Source organism: Garra rufa, chromosome 3 (assembly GCF_049309525.1).
Source record: "Garra rufa chromosome 3, GarRuf1.0, whole genome shotgun sequence".
Taxonomy (NCBI): Eukaryota; Metazoa; Chordata; class Actinopteri; order Cypriniformes; family Cyprinidae; genus Garra; species Garra rufa.
Genome location: NC_133363.1, coordinates 10,388,623 through 10,396,059, shown reverse-complemented (window position 1 = coordinate 10,396,059; position 7,437 = coordinate 10,388,623).

The window sequence follows — 7,437 nt, the reverse complement described above, 5'->3', positions numbered from 1 at the left end:
TGTCGGCAGGTGGCAGCAAGTCACTGATTTAATTGCTGCATCATTTATTTATTTGATTCGTTTGAACAGCTGATTCACTCAGGAATAAAGCATGCAAGTCTTTAATAATGAGAAATTGAATCATTGACACTCTAGATTCGTTTAAAAATGCACTCATGCATAAACGAAACACCGCTGTGTTTGAATGGAGATGCACAGCGACTCAGTTGTGACTGTTTAAAACTGTTCGATGACGCAATGGAGCAAAATCAGGAAATAGTGTTATAGTCAGACAATGTAAGTCACTTAATATTAACTTATTTATTTAAATGTTGTATTAAGTATCACTTACAAAAGCATTAAAAGCTGTCACTTATCTTACTCTCACAAAGTTCCATTACAATCAATGAAGCTCTCTCTCTGCTCAATGAATCTCTTACTTTTACACTGTCTCTACACTGTTTATGAAAGGATTCATTGCAAAAACACGTAGAAACCTTTAAAGCTCCCATCAGAGCAAACACAAATATGCTGATCGGGTTAGTCACACTAGTGCTCCTAAATATTTTTTCATAGTCCCACACAGTAGTTTTCAGTCGCAAATGCGACAGAAATGTCGCTCTGTAGAACCCTGAGTAATTAATGACAGTTTTTGTTTTTTGGTGTACTATCTCTTTAAGATGAAGGTTGCACAAAGTAACACTGCTCACTATGTAATGCATTAATATGCAACAATAATTTGGATAGCAGGCACAACACTGACTGTACAGTGTGTATAATATGAGCCACAATATAGAACAAAAACTGCTTTTCAAATACTGGTCCTTCTCCAAAAATTAGCATATTGTGATAAAGTTCATTATTTTCTGTAATGTACTGATAAACATTAGACTTTAATATATTTTAGATTCATTACAACACAACTGAAGTAGTTCAAGCCTTTTATTGTTTTAATATTGATGATTTTGGCATACAGCTCATGAAAACCCAAAATTCCTATCTCAAAAAATTAGCATATCATGAAAAGGTTCTCTAAATGAGCTATTAACCTAATCATCTGAATCAACTAATTAACTCTAAACACCTGCAAAAGATTCCTGAGGATTTTAAAAACTCCCAGCCTGGTTCATTACTCAAAACCGCAATCATGGGTAAGACTGCCGACCTGACTGCTGTCCAGAAGGCCATCATTGACACCCTCAAGCAAGAGGGTAAGACACAGAAAGAAATTTCTGAACGAATGGGCTGTTCCCAGAGTGCTGTATCAAGGCACCTCAGTGGGAAGTCTGTGGGAAGGAAAGAGTGTAGCAGAAAACGCTGCACAACGAGAAGAGGTGACCGGACCCTGAGGCAGATTGTGGAGAAGGACCGATTCCAGACCTTGGGGGACCTGCGGAAGCTGGAGTCTGGAGTAGAAACATCCCCAGGTCAAGCCACTTTTGAACCAGAAACAGCGGCAGAAGCGCCTGACCTGGGCTACAGAGAAGCAGCACTGGACTGTTGCTCAGTGGTCCAAAGTACTTTTTTCGGATGAAAGCAAATTTTGCATGTCATGCGGAAATCAAGGTGCCAGAGTCTGGAGGAAGACTGGGGAGAGGGAAATGCCAAAATGCCTGAAGTCCAGTGTCAAGTACCCACAGTCAGTGATGGTCTGGGGTGCCATGTCAGCTGCTGGTGTTGGTCCACTGTGTTTTATCAAGGGCAGGGTCAATGCAGCTAGCTATCAGGAGATTTTGGAGCACTTCATGCTTCCATCTGCTGAAAAGCTTTATGGAGATGAAGATTTCATTTTTCAGCACGACCTGGCACCTGCTCACAGTGCCAAAACCACTGGTAAATGGTTTACTGACCATGGTATTACTGTGCTCAATTGGCCTGCCAACTCTCCTGACCTGAACCTCATAGAGAATCTGTGGGATATTGTGAAGAGAAAGTTGAAGACGCAAGACCCAACACTCTGGATGAGCTTAAGGCCGCTATCGAAGCATCCTGGGCCTCCATAACACCTCAGCAGTGCCACAGGCTGATTGCCTCCATGCCACGCCGCATTGAAGCAGTCATTTCTGCAAAAGGATTCCCGACCAAGTATTGAGTGCATAACTGAACATAATTATTTGAAGGTTGACTTTTTTTGTATTAAAAACACTTTTCTTTTATTGGTCGGATGAAATGTGCTAATTTTTTGAGAGCTGTATGCCAAAATCATCAATATTAAAACAATAAAAGGCTTGAACTACTTCAGTTGTGTTGTAATGAATCTAAAATATATGAAAGTCTAATGTTTATCAGTACATTACAGAAAATAATGAACTTTATCACAATATGCTAATTTTTTTGAGAAGGACCAGTATAGCAGCATGAGAGAATGTCTTCAAAAATTCAGGTTTTGCAATACAAAAATGCAGTTCGATGTGTATGAAAGGCAACATGTAAATAGAGGAATGAAAAAATAGCTGGAGTAATGTAAGTGTTGCCTCAAAATGGTTACCTATTTGCTCAGCCTGCTGATTTTCCCCTTTTTTGGTTTTGTTTCCGAATGATTTTTAGAATCTAAGATGATTGAGAAGCACGGAGGATACAAGTTCGCAGATCCGGTGGTGCCATCTAATTTCAACTTTGGTGGCAGCGCCCCTGGGATGAATTGAGTCCTCTCTTTCCCTTCCCCTTTCTAACTGTGACTGAATGTAGTGAAATGAAAACACTTGTGTTGCTCCCTGAAGTAGTGGTTCCAGAACTGGTTCTTCTCTCTCACTCTTCAATCTGACTATCAAATTTGAACAGCACCAGAAGATGTGGGAAGGCAACCAAACGCAACCAATGCCCGGGAAAACAAACCAAGGACTTGAACGCTAAGCAAGTGGGGGGGGGGGGGGGGAGGAAATAATAATAAAGCTCTGAACAATGTTGTCTTATGGAATCCGAAAATAAGAGGGATACCATAATGGCAGCTCCCACACACATACTACGGGGGCCTAATGAATTGAAATTGAGACATAATGTCAAAATCATTGTCACTGTATGGGCCAAAGGGCCTTTTCAAGATTATACCTCTGGCAGTAGTGTGTCAATGTTTTTCTTCATCAAAAAAAACAAACAAACAAATCTCATATTGTACATAACTAGCCAAGGCACTTGATTTTTAAGTTGCCTGGTCAAACAACCAGAGGCATTTGTAAGGTGTCAACATGTGTATTCAAATGTAGCATATTGGATACTTGTCATAGCACTATGTGATGCCTGATCTCTGTAAATTAATGACTAGCACTTTCATATTGTTCAGGTCTCTTAGCCTTCTGTATCAGACTGCAAATTTTTTAACTCAGTTCAAAACTATTTAAAGAATTGGAACGTTGTTACCTGGACGGTGACTATTCTCTCCTATAATGGTTGGTGTTCAGAGGGCTTCAATAATAGTGTGTGGCAATCATTTGCTGCTTGTAATGATGTTTTAGGCTCCAAAAGAAATGCACTTGGTGTTCGATCTGGATAAAGATGTTGTTACAAGCACTGTAAGTCATTTAAGTCATTGGAGCATGATTTGAGGAGGTCTCGAGCATTTGGTTGATGTATGGATTGAACCATCAGTATACACAACATTAAAAAAAAAAAACAGCTTTAAATCTGATATTTTTTGAGCGATTCGCCTTCTCCGGTAATGCATTATTATCTAGGGTGCACTTCCCAAAAGCATTGTTAGCCATAGCTCAACCATTTGGTTTCCTGAATCCATAGTTCAACCGAACATTCATTTGGTTGGAGCTACAGTTCCAACCAAAGTATAATTTCTTATTAGTTTGTGGACTTGTCTTGGGCACAATAAGCAAGCTAACATGCAGTATGTTCCAATCTCTTTCATTTCTTTAAATGAAAACAATCAGCGTGAGGGAAGCCGCAATAAATCAGACATCAAAAATAGCAATACGACAGGGTTCAGAAACGGTAGCTGCGTTTCCATTACCCTTTTAATTGCGCGAATTAAAGGATAACTATTGCCAAAATGCAACCTGGGCTGTTTTTTTTTTCCTGTAAACGAGATAAACTTATATCTAAAAGCATTATTACGACAGAAGTGGAAATGGAAGTGGAAGCCAGTGAATGGGAGTACTAGGGGCATAAATTTGAACGCATCAAAATCAATATTTTTACAACACTAAGAAGGCTCGACACACCATGAAACTTTGCTCGAAGTATAGCCTGGGTCTCTACACATGAACTCGAGCATTGAGAACATTGTTTGTGTACACAGAGTTTACTAAAAAGAAAGATTTTGAACAACTCACTTTCACTGTTTGAGTTTCCGCTCGCGGCCGTCTTGCCAGTCAAGAAGTGTCGATCTCCGAATGCGAGGATGGATAGCTCCTAAAGCATATTTCCATATAAATGCACGGCTAATTCGTTGTTTTTTCGCAAGTGAAAAACAATATTAACCTTCTAGATGTAAAAAGAGCCTCATATAAGCCTAATATTTCGTCCTATGGAGTCCATTCATTCGCATTCGGAGATCGACACTTCTTGACTGGCAAGATGGCCGCGAGCGGAAACTCAAACAGTGAAACTTTCTATTTAGTAAACTCTGTGTATACAAACAATGTTCTCAATGTTCGAGTTCATGTGTAGAGACCCAGACGATACTTCGAGCAAAGTTTCATGGTGTGTCGAGCCATATCGATTTTGATGCGCTCAAATTTATGCCCCTAGTACTCCCATTCACCGGTCATTGACCACAAAACAAAATCAGGGTCAATCTCAAAAATGGCTCGTTTGTCGTAATTATGCTTTTAGTTTTATGTTTGTCTCGTTTACAGTATAAAAAACAACCCAGGTTGCATTTTGGCAATAGTTATCCTTTAAAAATGCGCCTAATGGAAATGCGTCAATCGTCAATCCCATATATCGCAAGAGTTTTTGCGCACGCATGAGTTGGTTTTTCAGACAGTTCGAAAAAGGAAAATTTCGCAAAACAGCAATGGAAACACACTCAATTAAATACAGCCAAAATCCCACAAAAATCTGTTAACATGGGTTAATGGAAATGCAATCATTTTGCAATACTCTATAATCAACATTTATAAAATAGCGGCAAAGTTTTGCGCAAATCTGTAATGGAAATGCAGCTGGTTAAGTCGTCCTCAGTTGCCACTTATGTAACAGCGGCTTCTCTGAGGAGTTCCTTTTTGGACAAATCCGCTGACTGAATGAACCATGTACGGCAGTTACATACTGCATGTTAACGTGATTAAAAAATGAACCGCTTTCTTGCTTGTGTAATTGACATTAATCTGACACTGCTTTCTGATGTTTGTGTAATTGACGCAGAACTGACATTAGTCTGATGATAATTGCGATCTTTAATGGATTGATTAGCAGAAGTTATTACTCCACCATCTGTGTGTGAGATGTCATTAATGACTGTCTTATGTTGTTGAACCAACATGGAGGTGCAACCATTTTACTACGGTTTTAGAAAGCAGTTGTAAGTAGCTAATTGGTTTCTCCAGTGATGCATCATGCTGTGGTAGTTAAAGGATTACTCTACTTTCAGAATGAAAATTTCCTCATAATTTACCACCATGTCACTCAAGATATGTCTTTATTTCTTCAGTCGCAAAGAAGTAACATTTTTTGAGGAAAACATTCTAGGATTTTTCTCCATATAGTGGACTTAAATGGTGCTCAACAAATTGAAGGTTAAAATGCAGCTTCAAAGGGCTTTAAACGATTCCAGCTGAGGAATAAGGGTCTTATCAGGCAAAATAATCATTAAAAAAAATGATTTTTTTTGTCTAGCTTTGTGATGTGTACTCTGTGCACTCCTTTTCAAGACAGTTAGGGTATGGAGAAAACCCCACATCTCATGTTATCCTCCAACTTTTACTTTTTTTTTTTTTTTTGTAAAGGATGTGTGACCCTCCTGGCATGTTCATTTTGTAAACACTGGGTCGGTACTTCTGCAGCAATGTAGGCCGATTTTGAAGTTGGAGGAAAAAATAAGATGCTGTTTTTTGACATACACTCTCAAAGGAGTAGTTCACTTTCAGAACAAAAATGTACAGATAATTTACTCACTGCTTTGCCATCCAGGATGTTCATGTCTTTCTTTCTTCTGTCGATAAGAAATCGTTTCTTGAAAACATTTCAGGATTTCTCTCCATATAATGGACTTCAATGGAGCCCTCGAGTTTGAACTTCCAAAATGCAGTTTAAATGCAGCTTCAAAGGGTTCTAAATAATCCCAGCCGAGGAAGAAAACGAAACGAAAGGTCATTTTCTGAACAAATTCACTTTTTCAAATTTCTAAACAAAAGCTGTTTTTTTTTTTCGTTTCAAGACAGTTAGGGTATGTCGAAAAACTCCCATCACGTTTTGTCCCACATCGCTGCAGAAGTCCTGACCCAGTGTTTTTAAAGTGAACATGCAAAGATCAAACGCCCTTTACAAAAAAAAAAAAGGTAAGAGCAATATTGGACAATTTGGAAGAAAACAAGGTGGAAGTTTTTCGACATACCCCTAACTGTATTGACCTGGATTACACAGACTGTACATGCTCAATGACGAGACAAGATTAAAAAGTATATAAATTGTCCGTTTGTTTAGAAAATGACCGATCGTTTCGCTAGATAAGACCGTTCATTCTTGTCTGGGATCGTTTAGAGCCCTTTGAAGCTGCATTTAAACTGCACTTTGGAAGTTCAAACTTTGGGGCACCGTTGAAGTCCATTATACGGAGATAATTTCTTATCGACTGAAAAAAGAAAGATATGAACATCTTGAATGGCAAAGCAGTGAGTAAATTATCTGTACATTTTTGTTCTAGAAGTGAACTAATCTTTTAAAAATAAAGGTTCTTTTTTGGCATTGATGGTTCCATGAAGAAACCTGAACATCCATAGAACATTTCAAATGCAGAAAAGCTCCTTTATAGTCAAAAAAGGTTCTTCAAAATGGTTCTTTTAAGAACTGTTCACTGAAAGGTTCTTTGGAAAAACACCCTTTAGGAACCTTTATTTTTAAGAGTGTACCGTCTTGAACCGGAGTGCAGGTTAAAAAGTATATACTTTTTTTGGGAAAATAAACAATTGTTTCGCTAGATAAGATCCTTATTTCTTGGCTGGGATCATGTAGAGCACTTTGAAGCTGCACTGCATCTGCATTTTTAACCTTCAATCTGTTGAGCACCATTGAAGTCCACTATATGGAGAAAAATCCTGCAATGTTTAATCCTTTAAAAAGCGAGTTACATTGTTGTACGGAAAACACACCTCAGTATGATTGCTTAGTAGTTTTGAGGTCTTGCAATATTATCGAATAAAAAATGAAGCTGAGAATATAGCTGCAAGCAGCAATAATGTGGCCAACTACAGCAATGCCATTTGGATTGTAAAGCTGAATAATTTTTTTGAGATCATTGAGCTATAAAGAGTCCCTTAAGGCATGGTCTTGGCCGCCATACCACTTGGC